Source organism: Nannospalax galili, unplaced genomic scaffold (genome assembly GCF_000622305.1).
Source record: "Nannospalax galili isolate Female #2095 unplaced genomic scaffold, S.galili_v1.0 scaffold566, whole genome shotgun sequence".
Taxonomy (NCBI): Eukaryota; Metazoa; Chordata; class Mammalia; order Rodentia; family Spalacidae; genus Nannospalax; species Nannospalax galili.
Window position 1 is genome coordinate 339,752 of NW_008355811.1, and position 14,089 is coordinate 353,840.

Sequence of the window (14,089 nt, forward strand, 5' to 3'; positions counted from 1 at the left end):
AGTCTCCGTTTTTACCTTATAGGGCAGTTTTCATGCCCCGGCTTGCTTAATCTATAGTTTCCTGGAAGGGGGGGCAGATAGCAGGCGGGGGTCAGGGCATGTCTAGGCATGTCTAAAGCAGCAGCCAAGCATTTTACAGAAGCTAAAAGAGCAATTAGTGGGGTCTGGAGGGATTGGGGGGTAGCGGGTGAATGAAGAGGGTCTCAGGGTCCTACAGGGCTAAGCATCTGAACAATTTGTGTATACTCAGCAAAGCCAAAGCAGGAATAGAATAGTCTGTTTTATACCCTAGAGAGACCTGTATGACTGCATCTGAGAATGCTGTCATGGATCCAGTGCCTGCACCTAATGCCTGGGTCAGGACCATGTGGGCAACCCTTTGTCATGGGTAACAGTGAGGACAGATGCCACACTATCTTGAGAGTTTCTGGGTATCTTGCTCTCTTTCCTCACCTTCACCCTTTCTTCTAGCCATCAGCTGCTGGCACAGGCAGTAGCTTGCAGGAACACCCAGCACCTGTCCATCCTGATGGGTAGACAGATAAACCTACAGGGCCCCTCCCCTTTCCCAGCAACACTGCTCTCCCCCAGGTCACCAGGCCAGAGCTCAGTAAGAATCCAGGCCAAGATGTCACCTCTCACCTCTCAATTCTGTGCATAGCTTCTAACCTTCCATTGCCCAGGTCTGGATGCAGGAATGAAAGGTGTGTGAGCTTGTATAATAAGCAAGGCAGGGCTGTTGTCCACAGGCAGTCCCTTAGAGCTTCCTCAGCTTGACCCTGAGTATAGCCTGTGGTCCATGGCTTGTAGGGATGAAGACAGGCCAGTAGTGTGAATTACTTAAAGATGACAGAAAGTCAAATGATTGGTTTATATCACTGTGGGAGTTCAAGCATGTGCCCTGGGCTTCAAGTAGAGTTGGATTCAGTGCTGGATGACCTTGGGGTTTCCCTCTCTGCTGTTTTCTCACCTCGGGCTTTTTGTTTGCTTTTGTTTACTTGGTTTTTGTTTTTTTGTTTTTTGAGACAAGATCTCATAGAGCTCAAACTGGCCTTGTAGCGCCAGCTGGTGACCTGGAACTATGTAGACCAGGCTGTCCTGGATCTCAGAGAGACCTGCCTGCCTCTGCCTCCCCAGTGCTGGGATTAAAGGCGTGTGCCACTACGCCTGGCTGGCTTTGAACTCTTGGTCCTCTGCCTCCATCTACTAATTACTGAGAGTATAGGCATGTACCACTGTGCCCCACTCAAATAACACTTTACAGGGGAGATAAAGGTCTTAAGGATAATAGGAGAGATATACCCCCAAAGTCCTGAGATAGTCTGATGGGGCCATCTCAGTCAACCAAGCCCCATGCCAGGGCTATGAAGTTCTGATTGATGTGTTCCCATGAGGGGAGAGACACACTATAGGCAGCACCTGTGGGCTGTGGACACTGCACCTTAGCAGGAACAGGTGGACACAAGAGTCTCACCAGATTCAAGTGAAAAGGCATGTTGGAAGGGAATGGTTCAGTAAATGACTCTTTCCATTTCCTTGCAACTGTTAGAATAGCAAAAAGGCCCATAAGAGTCAAGACTATAAAATCTCTAGTCTGTTGGAAGATCCACATTTCCAGTTTCACTTGTCAATCACCTGGTTATAGGACTGCCTCTAGGAAGGCAGGTTTACCTTAAGTCACGCTAAATAGATGTGTGGATTATCTAGTGCATTAATGAGATAGCGAACTTTTCCTGCCTGGAATCCCACCTCCTAGTGCAGAGCTTCTGGACCTGGCTACAGACATGTAGTTCTCTGTAGGTCTGCCCACTTTTCTGAATTCCTCAGAAAAGTGTAATCGCTTTCCTTTTCTTCTTCATATCCTGTTTCTAAACATGCTTTCTTTAATGCTTTGGGCTGCCCAAGCATCTTGTATTTCTTTACTTTTCTTCTGAAACTTCCTTCTCCCACCATGTGGCTGCTAGTCTGCTATGTGTCTGATCTCCAATGCAGGCTCTAAACCTGCATGACTTTATGGCTTCTTTCTCTTCTCCCCTCTGTTCTCCTCCTTAAGGCAGCTGCTGAGAGTGCCAACTTGCCTGCCCTGAGGATTTTTTTTTTAATTCTAATAAAATTATTCTAAAGCTTTGGTTGGGTCCATTCTTATTTTATGAATGAGACTAAGCACCCGCTAGGGATACTTTCTTCCCTGTATCACAATCACTGTGACTCTGCGGGTACAGGAGAAAGATCTAGAAGGGCATGCTCGATGTTGCCAATGTCAGCCAGAGAAAACAGCAAGCCATAGCCCATGTGTCCTGAGCCATGAGGAGACCAAGATACCACAGAGGACTGCTAGGCCCTGTGAGAGGCCTGAAGTCCTATTCAGTCCTTAGAAGAGGTCTGGAGTCTAGAAGGCAGGACAGGGTGGGCAAGTAAGACCAGGAGCTGGAGCCTAAGAGAGGCAGAGTTGAGTTCTTCAGTTGTCCATGTACCTTAGAACACTGCTCTTTCCAATGTCCTGCAGTGTGGAGCCTGCACAACTGTCCAGAAAATCCTGGTAGCTCTTTCCCCCTGTTTATTCAGTCTATGTTGGAGACAGGAATGCCACTATCCAGCATTGCTTTTAGAAGAGTCCCTCCCTCAGGGGCCAAAGGTGAAAACAGCAGGCAGGTAAGAGGCTACTGCAGTCACAAAGACAATGTGGTGTCTCCACCTGTCCAGGCATGGGGGAAGTTTGGCTTGGAATATGACATAGGGTGGAGAGATGGCCCAGAAGTGAAGAGTGTGTGCTACTCTTGCAGAGGACCCAAGTTCAGTTCCCATGTTAAATGGCTCACAGCTGCCTTGTAACTTCAGCTCCAGGGGATCCAATGCTTCTGACCTCTGCAGGCATGCCCCCCCCAAATAATAAAAAAGATTGTGTGTTGGGACTGGAGAGATGGCTCATTGGTTACGAGCACTAGCTTCTCTTGCAGAGGGCCTAGTTTTGATTCTGAATTCTGAGCACCCACATGGTGGCTAACAACTGCCTGTAATTCCAGTTCCAGGGGAATCCAACACCCTCTTTTGACTTCCGCTGGCAGTGCATGGCATGGGTACACTTACACACATGCTGGGAATACTTTCATACTCATAAAATAAAATAAATAAAAAGTTTGTGTGACAGTTTTTAGAGGTCTCACTTGTTGAGAAGAGGGAGCTGAGAGGAGCCAGCAGGTACAGGGAAGTCAGAAGAGGCACTGGACAGGAATGTGGAATGAGAGCCTGTCACCTGTCACTGTGTTAAGGGGAGGCTGCAGAGACTAGCCTCAGGCCATGAAGATTGAGGACAGGATTCAGAATCTATGGTCAGCTGTACATGTCCCTGTCCCCATCTGGGTATCTCCTTAAGAGGCAAAAGGGATGCTAGAGACAGGATTGAGTTGAGGATCTGGAGATGGAAGTTATCCTGGCAGAAGAATCAGAAGAGGTGAGAAAACATAGGCTTGTAGCTTTGAAGAAGGTAAGTGTGTCTGTACAGTTTCTTGTTCTTCATGGTTGTGGGCAGAGTATAGCAAGGCCTCCTGGGCCATGAGCCAGGCAGACTCTGTACTCTGTGCCATTAGATAGGTACATTGTCTCACAGACGTGTACCTGGGAGGTGACATGGCCCCAGGTAGCAGTGCCCAGGGTCAGAGGGTCTTTTTTCATCTTGAGTAACGTTCAGGAGCATTTATACTTTAAAAAATTTTTTAATATTTTATTCGTTATTTTTATTATTGTGTATGTGTGTATTGCCTGCATGTGTCTAAGTGCATCCATGTCGTGCAATGCCTTTGAGGGTGCTGGGACTCCAACCCAGGTCCTCTGCAAGAACAGCCAGTGCTCTTAACTGCTGAGCCATCTCTCTAGCTCCGTTCAGGAGCATTTATAAGTGAGGTGCCCCTACCTGCTTATGTGACTGGAGCCATCTCTGCTTATGGGCCTTGGGGCCTTGGGAGACGTTTGCCCTACTCTAGGCATATGCTTGAGAGATGCGCATGTGAGTGGATGTAGATTTTTCATGTCTGCTTGATCTGTACCAATATCAGCATTGGCCCTGCCATAATGCTCCTTCACTGGTGAATGGGTAAGTGGGGTACAGGCATGCCCATCAGAGAATAGACAGAAGGAAGTGCCTCAGGGTTCCCAGGTGGGATAGGGATATTCCCTAGGAACCACAATTTATTTATTTATTTATTTATTTTTAAATATTTTATTTATTATTTTTATTGTGTATGACTGTTTTGCCTGCATGTACTTAAGTGCACCTGTGTTGTGCAGTGCCCTCAAAGGTCAGAAGAGGGTGTTGGATCCCCTGGAACTAGAATTATGAGTGGTTGTCAGCTACCATGTGGGTGCTGGGAAACAAACATGGGTCCTCTGCAAAAGCAGCCAGTGCTCTTAACCACTGTGCCATCTCTCCAGCCCCCAGGAGCCACAATTTAGATGACCCCAAGTGGACAGATACCTTGATGGCAGGAAGTTGATGAGAGCCTGGGAAGAGCATCTAGAGAGCATCAGAGCTATTCAAGCCTCAGAGAAGGCTGTGCATCTAGACTTGGGGTTGCAGGCTGGGGCTGCTTCATGTGCTGACACTGGGTTGGTCCCCATCCTTGTAGTTCTGGGAGACACTGAGGTGGTAGAAACAAAAAAGATTCTGCAGAACTTAAGATGAGAAACTATAGTGTTCAAGATGAGAAACTACATGTGTTTGCAAGAGTGCTAAGGAGCTGCCAAGTCCTAAAGGCTAGGGCAAAGAGCTGCATCATTACCTTATTTATTTTATTTTATTATTTTATTTTATTTGGTCTTTTTGAGACAGGGTCTCCCTGTAGCCCCAGCTGGCCTGGAACTCACAATGTAGACCAGGCTGGCCTTGAACTCACAGAGATCCGCCTGCATCTGCCTCTTGAGTGCTGGAATTAAAGGCATTCACTACCATGCCTGGCTTATTTAGTTTTATTTTTATGTGTATGAGTGTTTTGACTATGTGTATGTAAGCACACCCATGTAGTGCAATGCCTGCTGAGGACAGAAGAGGATGTTGGAATCCCTGGAAATGGAGTTAAGGATGGTGTAGGTGCTGGGAACTTAACTGGGTCCTTTGCAAGAGCAGCCAGTACTCTTTAGCCCCTATATCATTAGCTTCAACATTAGTTGATTTAGGAGCCGATGGTTTCAGTTTTTGAGGCCTGTTCAGGAGCTGAAACTAGCAGATGCTGCCTATTGCTGCTGCTTGCTGCTGACATTCACTACTCTGGAACCTGATGATTATAACCCCCAGCTGGTGGCTAAAGCCCAGAGCAATAAGCCTTCAGCCTGACTACTGAGAGTCTTTCTTCTCTCTCTTCTAAAGTTGGAACAGTAGATCCTTGGCTTTCAGAACCTGAAGCTATGAGCCTCTGAGTCTGCCAGTCTACCCCTTAGCCTTGGATACTCAAGACCCAGGACTGTCAGCCCTGAAAGACCTCCTTGCCTACTCACAATTTCTATCTGAGTAGAGCAGAGCACCTGGCCAGCTGAGGGGTAACAACCTTGGATGAACCTAGACCTGCTGCCCTTGAGACCATCTGTACCTAACCCTTCTACCTACAAGCATACAGTGGATGTGTACCCATACAACATGCAGGGAGCTCACTCTACTGCACACCCTCCCTGAGCAGGAACCACTCATCCAGGCTGAGCATGTAGCAATTATACCTCCCTCCTGATGGTTTTAGAGGTCCAGGGGATAAGGACCCCCCACAATTAGCCCCAGGACTCAGACCCACAACTTTATCATGACAGACCATATAGTCTTGGCTTTTATTTTTAGAGTCACTAAAAACAAGAGGGGCAGGATAGTTATGATCCACTTTCCCTTTGTTACAACTTTATTCTAAAATACTGCTTTGTATTACTTTTTGAAATTATTTTTATTTTATGTGTATGAGTGTATTGCCTGCATGTATGTGAGTGCACCTGTGTCGTGCAATGCCGTGGAGGTCAGAAGAGGGCGTCGGATTCCCCTGGAACTGGAGTTAAGAATGGTTCATAGCCGCCATGTGGGTTCTGGGAATCCAACCTGGGTCCTCTGTAAGAGCAGTCAGTGCTCTTAACCGCTGAGCCATCTCTCCAGCCCCTGCTTTGTATTGCTTATATAAATCAATTAGAGAATGAGCTAACTCCTGTAACATTATGGAGACAAGACTAGAAGCAGACATTTAAAGTTACCACTGACCTAAGGAAAAGTGAAGAATAGTTAGCTTTCAAAAGTTTGGAAAGCTAGCTGGGTGTGGTGGCACACGCCTTTGATCCCAGCACTTGGGAGGCAGAGGCAGGCAGGTCTCTGTGGGTTTGAGGCCAGCCTGGTCTACATAGTGAGTTCCAGGCCAGCTGTGGCTACAGGGAGACCCTGTCTCAAAAAAAAAAAAGAGTTTGGAAAGCTGTCTGCCTATTTTGAGGAAGAGAAGTTGAATTAGAGATAAAGGAAGGGATGGGTGCTAGGGAAATAGGGCATTCTGGAGTTAAGGTGGGCAAGATATCCCAATGTAGGCCCCTGAAACTCTGAGGAGGACTGATAGGGCTAGGTACTTTGTTGCCCTGACAGAGCACCTCTGGTTTCCACCCTGGTTTTAGGAACCTCTGATGTGCAGCACGGTATAGTCATGGGGAGGGACAGATTCCTCCAAAGGACAGAATCAGAGGGAAGCAGTCTACCTGGACTCTGGAGCTTGGAGGGCTCAGCCCATTTGGGCATGATACACTGAGGATGGGTGGCACTTATCATGGTAAGTGTCCTGGGCTGTCAACAGAGAGTCTTATGCCAGATGACTTCCCCAGCAGACATTAACTCCTTAGGTCTGAAGACCAACAATCTGGGTTATGGGATTAGGTATGGGCAGAACTCAACTTCCCAGTTCCAGGAGACTCCAGCACACAAGTGGCCTCATCACATGCTGCCCTCTGTGCCGCTGAGTTCAGGACTATACAACTCTAAGGTTGTCACTGAATAATGTATAAAGACCCTGTTTCCAAAGAAGGCTACATATTGAAGTGCTGCGGAACCTGTCACCCTCTATTCCCACCTTCTTAGAGAGGGTTTAATGGGTTGTAGGCAGTGGTACTTTGTCACATAGGAGTCTTTAGTGCATAGCTCTGATGTGATCTGCAGCAGTGGCTTCATGGTGGGTCACAGCGATCCCTCAGCTGCCATTTTTCTCTGTTGTTGTTGTGTGCACTCAGGTGTGTGTGGGAGACCATGCCACTGTTCCCAAATACTGGCTGTTCCTCCCTGGGGTGGTAGATCTGACCAAGCGTAGTGTGTGGGTGGTGAGGTGGGAGCTGATGGTATGCAAGCTGCCAACCAGGCCTCAGGGCTGAGAAATGCTCGTTGTGTCCTCTCATTCCTCTGACAAGAGGCAGGCAATGACCTGGCTCCAGGGACAAAGATGATGTGGCTCAGAGCCCTGGTGACTATGGGGGACATGGAGTTTTAGGAGTGTCCTTTTGCTGCAAGTGGCTAATTAGACTGCTTTTTATGGAAGACAGCAGAGCCTTCCTGACTGATGTAGTATGTCCATATGGGCTGCCCACAGATTCTTCAGGGATGGTCCTAGGTCAGAACTTCTGCCTTCTTGTACTGTGAGTTTGTATAAATTAAGGGAAAAGTCAGAGAAAGTCGCTCCTGTCTCCAGGCATGTCTTAGTGAAGCATGTACTGGGCTTTTTGACATAATTTCCCTTGGACAGGACTTCCTTGTGCAGTGGATGACCTATAGAACTGTAAGTGGCCACTCTGTCCCTGCTGTCTCCACTTCCTGAGCATCTTCTAAGGTGAGCATCTTATAACTTGTACAGGCAGGGACTTGGATAAGGATCCCCAGCAAGTCTCCAGCTGCAGAGTTGCCAGTTTGACCTGCTCAATATGGGGCTCACCCCCCCCGCATTGGGGATTTAATACTCTATTTCTAACAGTGCTTGGTGTTTTTTTTTTTTTGCTCCTTACACGGTGGACTTCCCTTCATTGGCATTTCCAGAATCTCCTCATTGTTTGCTGGCCTCCATGTTCCACTTCCTCATGTTCCTCTCACGTAAGGACACCAATGAAGACCAGTGCCTGCAGGGCACAGCAAGCATGCCCATCAAAGCACACAAGGACCTTCAGGTAAACCCCAACAGCCCCTCCCCGCTGCTGGTCCACTGCCAAAGCCCACAGCAGCCTCTAGCGCCTCCTGCCTGGGGCTGCTAAGAGACCTTCCAAAGGTCAGCTAATAGGATAATGGCCCTGCCTGCCCTTACCAAGTCCCATCCTTGATGGGACTGGCTCCTCCCACTCCCTTGAGGTCATCTCCCACCCCTAGCTCATTCACCCACCTCAAGATCATTCCCTACCCCTGCGTCATGGCCCTAGCACTCGGGTCTCTCCTGTTCCTGTTGCAGCCTGGCTACTTGCTCTCTATGAAGCAGCAGTTGGTGTGTCTCCTTTCAGACTGTTCATCTTACTGGGGCAAAAGGCCGCAGGCAGGATGGTGCACAGGTGCCTCAGGCCCCACCCACCCTTTTCTGCTTCCCCTGGACCTTCATCTTTTCTGCTAGCTCTTGCTGGCTTCCTGTTTCTTGCTGCCTATGATGGGTTGTTTCAGTTGTCAACTTGACACAATTCAGAATCACTTGGCAAGTCAGGCATGGTGGCACAAGCCTTTAATTCCAGCACTCACCAGGCAGAGTCAGGCAGATCTCTGTGAGTTCAAAGCCAGCCTGGTCTATATAGTGAGTTCCAGGTCAGCCAGGACTATAAAGTGAGACCCTGTCTCAAAAACAACATAAGGCTGGAGAGATAGCTCAGAGGTCAAGAACACTTGTTCTTCTAGAGGACCCAGTTTCGATTCCCAACACCCACCTGGCAACTAACAACCATCTGTAACTCCAGTTCCAGGGGATCAAATGCCCTCTTCTGACCTCCGCAGGTTTTGCATGACACAGGTGCACTTACATACATGCAGGCAATACACTTGTACGCATAAAATAAAAATAATAAATAAAATATAAATAAATAAAATATTAAAAACAATAACAACAGCAACATGGGGCTAGAGGGATGGCTCAGTGGTTAAGAGCACTGGGCACCCTTGCAGAGGACCTGAGTTCAGTTCCTAGCACACACATGGCAGCTAACAACCATCCAAACACCAGTTCCAGGGGCTCCAACCCCCTCTTCTGACCTCTGCAGGCATTGCAGAACACAGGGGCACTTACATACATGCGGACAACACACTCATACACATAAAAAATAAAAATAATTTTTAAAAATTAAGAGCAAGAGCCAGGTGTGGTGGTGCATTCCTTTAATCCCAGCACTTGGGAGACAGAGGCAGGTGGATCTCTGAAATTGAGACTAACCTTATCTACATATCAAGTTCCAGGTCAGTTATGCCTACTGGGAAATCTTGTCTCAAAAAACCAAAACAAAACAAAATTAAAAACAGCAACAGAAATTTCTCACAGAGAGTTCTGGGATCAAAAGGTGTGTGCCACCATGCCTGGCCCCAGGGTATTTTTTTAATATAATATTTTTACTATATATACATATATTTTGATCATATTTGCCCCCACTCCTCCCCTTACCCAGATCCACTCCCCTCCCAACTTCATGACTTTTTTATTATTCTTATTTGATGTGTATGAATGGTTTGCCTGAATGTAAGTGCATCCATGTCATGCAATGCCTGCAGAAGTCAGAAGAGGGGATCATATCCCTTGGAACTGGAGTTATGGATGGTTATTAGATGCCATGTGGGTGCTGGGAATCAAACCCAGGTCCTCTGCAAGAGCAGCCAGTGCTCTTAACCATTGAGCCATCTCTCCAGCCCCCGATGACTTTGTGGGATCATCCACTAGAATATGGTTGATCTACCAGTTGGTCACCTCCTTAAAGAAAACTGGCTCTCCCTTACCCTTAACAATCATCAACTGTCGCCGGGCATGGTGGCACATGCCTTTAATCCCAGCACTTGGGAGGCAGAGGCAGGCAGATCTTTGTGAGTTCTAGGCCAGCCTGATCTACATAGTGAGTTCTAGGACAGTTGGGGATACAAGGAGACCCTATCTCAAAAAAGACAAAAAACAAAAACAAAAACAATCATCAACTGTCAGTAGCACCTCAGATAGAGGTGAGGGCTCCTGAGCCCTTATATCAGGGTATTTTGTCATAGCACCTAGAAATAAAACCAAGATAGAGCCCCCAGAACCTTTGCATTTGTTGTTCCCTCTCCCTGGGACCTTCTCAAGACCTTTGCACCAATATCAGCTCCCTCCCCTCTATTTTGAGACAAGGTCACATAACCCAGGATGGCTTAAAACTTACTACATAGAGTCGAGCATGGTGGCGCACACCTTTAATCCCAGCACTCCAGAGGCAGAGGCAGGCAGATCTCTGTGAGCTCGAGGCCAGCCTGGTCTACATAGTGAGTTCCAGGACAGCTGGGGCTACAGGGAGACCCTGTCTCAAAAAGAAGGAAAAAAAAAAAAACCAAAAAACAAAAAAACCTTACTACATAGCCTAGAGTGGCCTTAAACTCAATATTCTTCTGTTTCAGCCTCTTAAGGGCTGAGATTTCAGAAGCGTGCTATTTTTCTTCGCTCTACAGAAGCATAGTCAACAATTAAAATAACATATTTAAGGTATACAATGATATATTTCAATCAATGTATGCACTGTAAAATGTTCACCTTGGTCAGGATAGTTTAGGCCTCTTCACCTAGTTATTATGCCCTCCATACCTAGGTGATTGATTCTCATTTCTAATTTCAAATAGAGGATACATTAGTATATTAGGCTTCCAGAACTTATATATCTTATAATGGCAACTTTGTATCTCTATTTGTTTATTTATATTTTATATGTATGAGTGTTTTGCCTGCATATATGGAAGTGCAACACCTACATGCAGCACCAGGGGAGGCCAGAAGTGTACGTTGGTACTGGCGCTGGAGTTACAGATGTTTGTGAGCACCAGATGGGTCCTGGGAATTGAATCCAGGTCCTCTGCAATAGCACTGTGCCATCTCTCCAGTCCTGCAACTTTGTATCTTTGACTAGTATCTGTCCCACCTTCTCCTCAGCCACCCTTCTACTTTCCTCTCCTATGAGATCAATGTTATTTTAGATTTAACATGTCAGACAGATCATGAGATACTTGTCTGTGCTTGACTTTGCTTCTCACAATGTTCTCTGGGTTCATGCATGTGTCACAGTGAGATTTCATTCTTTTTAAAAGCTGTGTAATATTTAATTGTAGGTCTATACTACATTTTCTTCCATTTTTATTTATGTGTTTGCATGTGTGTACAGGTGCCCATAGAGGACAGAAGAGGACATCAGATCCCCTGGAGCTGGAGTTACAGGTGATTGTGAGCTGCCCAACATAGGTACTAGGAACTGACTGAATTTAGATTCTCTGTAAGAGCAGCAAGTGCTTTTTTTTTTTTTTTTTTTTTTTTTTTTTTAAAAAGGGGCCCCCTGTAGCCCCAGCTGTCTAGGCTGGCCTTGAACTCACAGAGATCTACCTGTCTCTGCCTCCCAAGTGCTGGGACTACAGGCATGCACCACCACGCCCGGCTGCAAGTGCTCTTTTAAAAAAAAATTATTTATTATTTTCATCTATTTTATTTTATGTGTATGAGTATATTGCCTGCATGTGTGTAAGTGCACCCCTGTTGTGCAATGCCCACGGAGGTCAGAAAAGAGTGTCAGATCCCCTGGAACTGAAGTTATGGATGGTTGCTAGCCACTATGTGGGTGCTGGGAATTGAACCTGGTCCTCTGTAAGAGCAGCCAGTGCTCTTAACCATGGAACCATCTCTTCAGCCCCAGTAGCAAGTGCTCTTAACTTCTGAGCCATCACCTATCTAGTTCTACATCACATGTTCTTCATTCATTCATCTGAAAATGGATATTAGCTGCTGTGAAGAGTGCTGCAATACACGTGGCTCTGTAGGTACCGCTGTGACATACTGATTTCATCTCCGTCAGTTAAACATGTTGAAGTGAGTTTTTGGATCATATGACAGTTACATTTTTAATTTTTTGATGCAGCTCTGTACCATTTTCCATGACAACTTTATGTTCCCCTCAATAGCATGTGGGCATCCTCTCTCTCCAGGTCCTTGCCAGCACTCACTATCTCTTGTCTTGATGATGTTCTCACTATAGTGTGGTGATGGCTCGTTGTACTTTTGATCATTAGTAAGGCTGAACATTTTTTCCCATATACCTATTGACTATTTGTATGTTCTCTCCCTCCCTCCCTTTCCTTCCTTCCTTCCTTCCTCGCTCCCTCCCTCCCTTCCTTCCTTCCTTCCTTCCTTCCTTCCTTCCTTCCTTCCTTCCTTCCTTCCTTCCTTCCTTCCTTCCTTCCTTCCTTCCTTCCTCTTCCTTCCTTCCTTCCTTCCTTCCTTCCTTTCTTGGTGTTTTTATTGTTTGCCTATGGAAAGAGTATCACCATATGACCCAGGTTGGCCTGGAACATGCTATGTAGACCAGGTCGATCTTGAATTTTTGGTCATCCTCCCACCTGCCTCCTGAGTGCTGAGATTACAGGCCTGCACCACCATGCCTAGCTTCATTTGTCTGTTTTCTTTTGTGAAGTATTGACTTAAGTACTTTGCTCAGTTTTTAATTAGGTTATTTGTTTTGCTGCTATTGAGTTGTTTGAGTTCCTTCTATATTTTGGACATTAGCTCTACTTATGTGGTTTGTAAATATGTCCTCTCCTTCCATGTGTTACCTATGCTGATCATTTCCTTTGCTGGGTAGGACACTTAGTTCATCTGGCTTTGCTTTCCTTGACTGTACTTAGAGGGACAAATGAAAACCATCAGCAGTCTGGTGTCAAGAAGCTTTTCCCCCATGTTTTCTTCTTGTAGTTTTGTTTTTGTTTGTTCATTTGTTTTTTGAGACAGGGCCTTACAATGTCCTGACTGGCCTGGAACTGACAGAGGTCCTCCTGCCTCTGCCTCATGAGTGCCAGGATCAAAGGTGTGCACACTCTTCTCAGTTTTACAGTTTCAGATCTTATCTTCAATCCACTCTGAGTTGATTTCCATGTGCATTGTCAGATGAAGATCTAGGTCTGCTCTGCATGCAGACATCCTGTTTTTCCAGCTGCACCCAGTGGAGACCTTCCCTTCTCTACTGTGTGTTTTCAGCTTCTTTAGCCAGCAGTTGAAATGAACAGTCCTTCCCAACCTGTGAACATTATCCCTAGCATGACTTACCCCCCTTACTCCAGTTTTCTTCATAATATGTGTTGCTCCCTAATCTGCTACATACTTTAATTCCTTTTCTTGTTTATTGTCTGTTTCCCCTAACTAGGCTGTAAGCTGTCCAGGGCAGGGGTTTCTGTCTTGTTTGATCATTGCTCTACCCTGGTTCTCTGAATTATCATCACTATCATTATCCTCATTATAATCATTATCACCATCACCTTCATCATCATCACCATGATCCTGACCATTACCATCACGACCATCATCACCACAACCATCATCACCATCACCATCATCACCATTATGATGGGTAATCTTGATTGTCAACTTCACTAAATTGAGAGTCATCTAGGATTAGCAAAGTGAGGGCATTTCCAGAGACAATTGACATTCGACAGGAGAGGGGCAAGACCCATCATAATTATGGGCAGTACTACCTAATTAGGCTGGGAGCTTGGATAGAATAAAAGTATAAGGGGAGAGAGCCAGATCCATCATTACCATTATCATCACCATCATCACTACCATCAGCATCATGTAGGCTCCTCACCACCTCAAAAATCAGCACAGGTGGTCAGTGGAGGTAATAGTACTTGCTCTTCACAATGAAAGCTGAACATCCTGGACTTGGTACCAGGTAGAAAGAATTCTTCTAGTACCTGCCCTGGGCTCTACTCTGCTGGCAGGTGGAGCTGGCAGGGTGAGCTGGGAAGGCTGAGGCCAGGGGTGGGGTAGAAGCCCCACTGTCCCTGGGGAGGACCTGCTTGTCTTTCAGAGGGATATATTGCCCTGGGTGAAGGCTGCTGGCCAGTCTCTGGCCAGAGTCCAGGTGTTTGTCT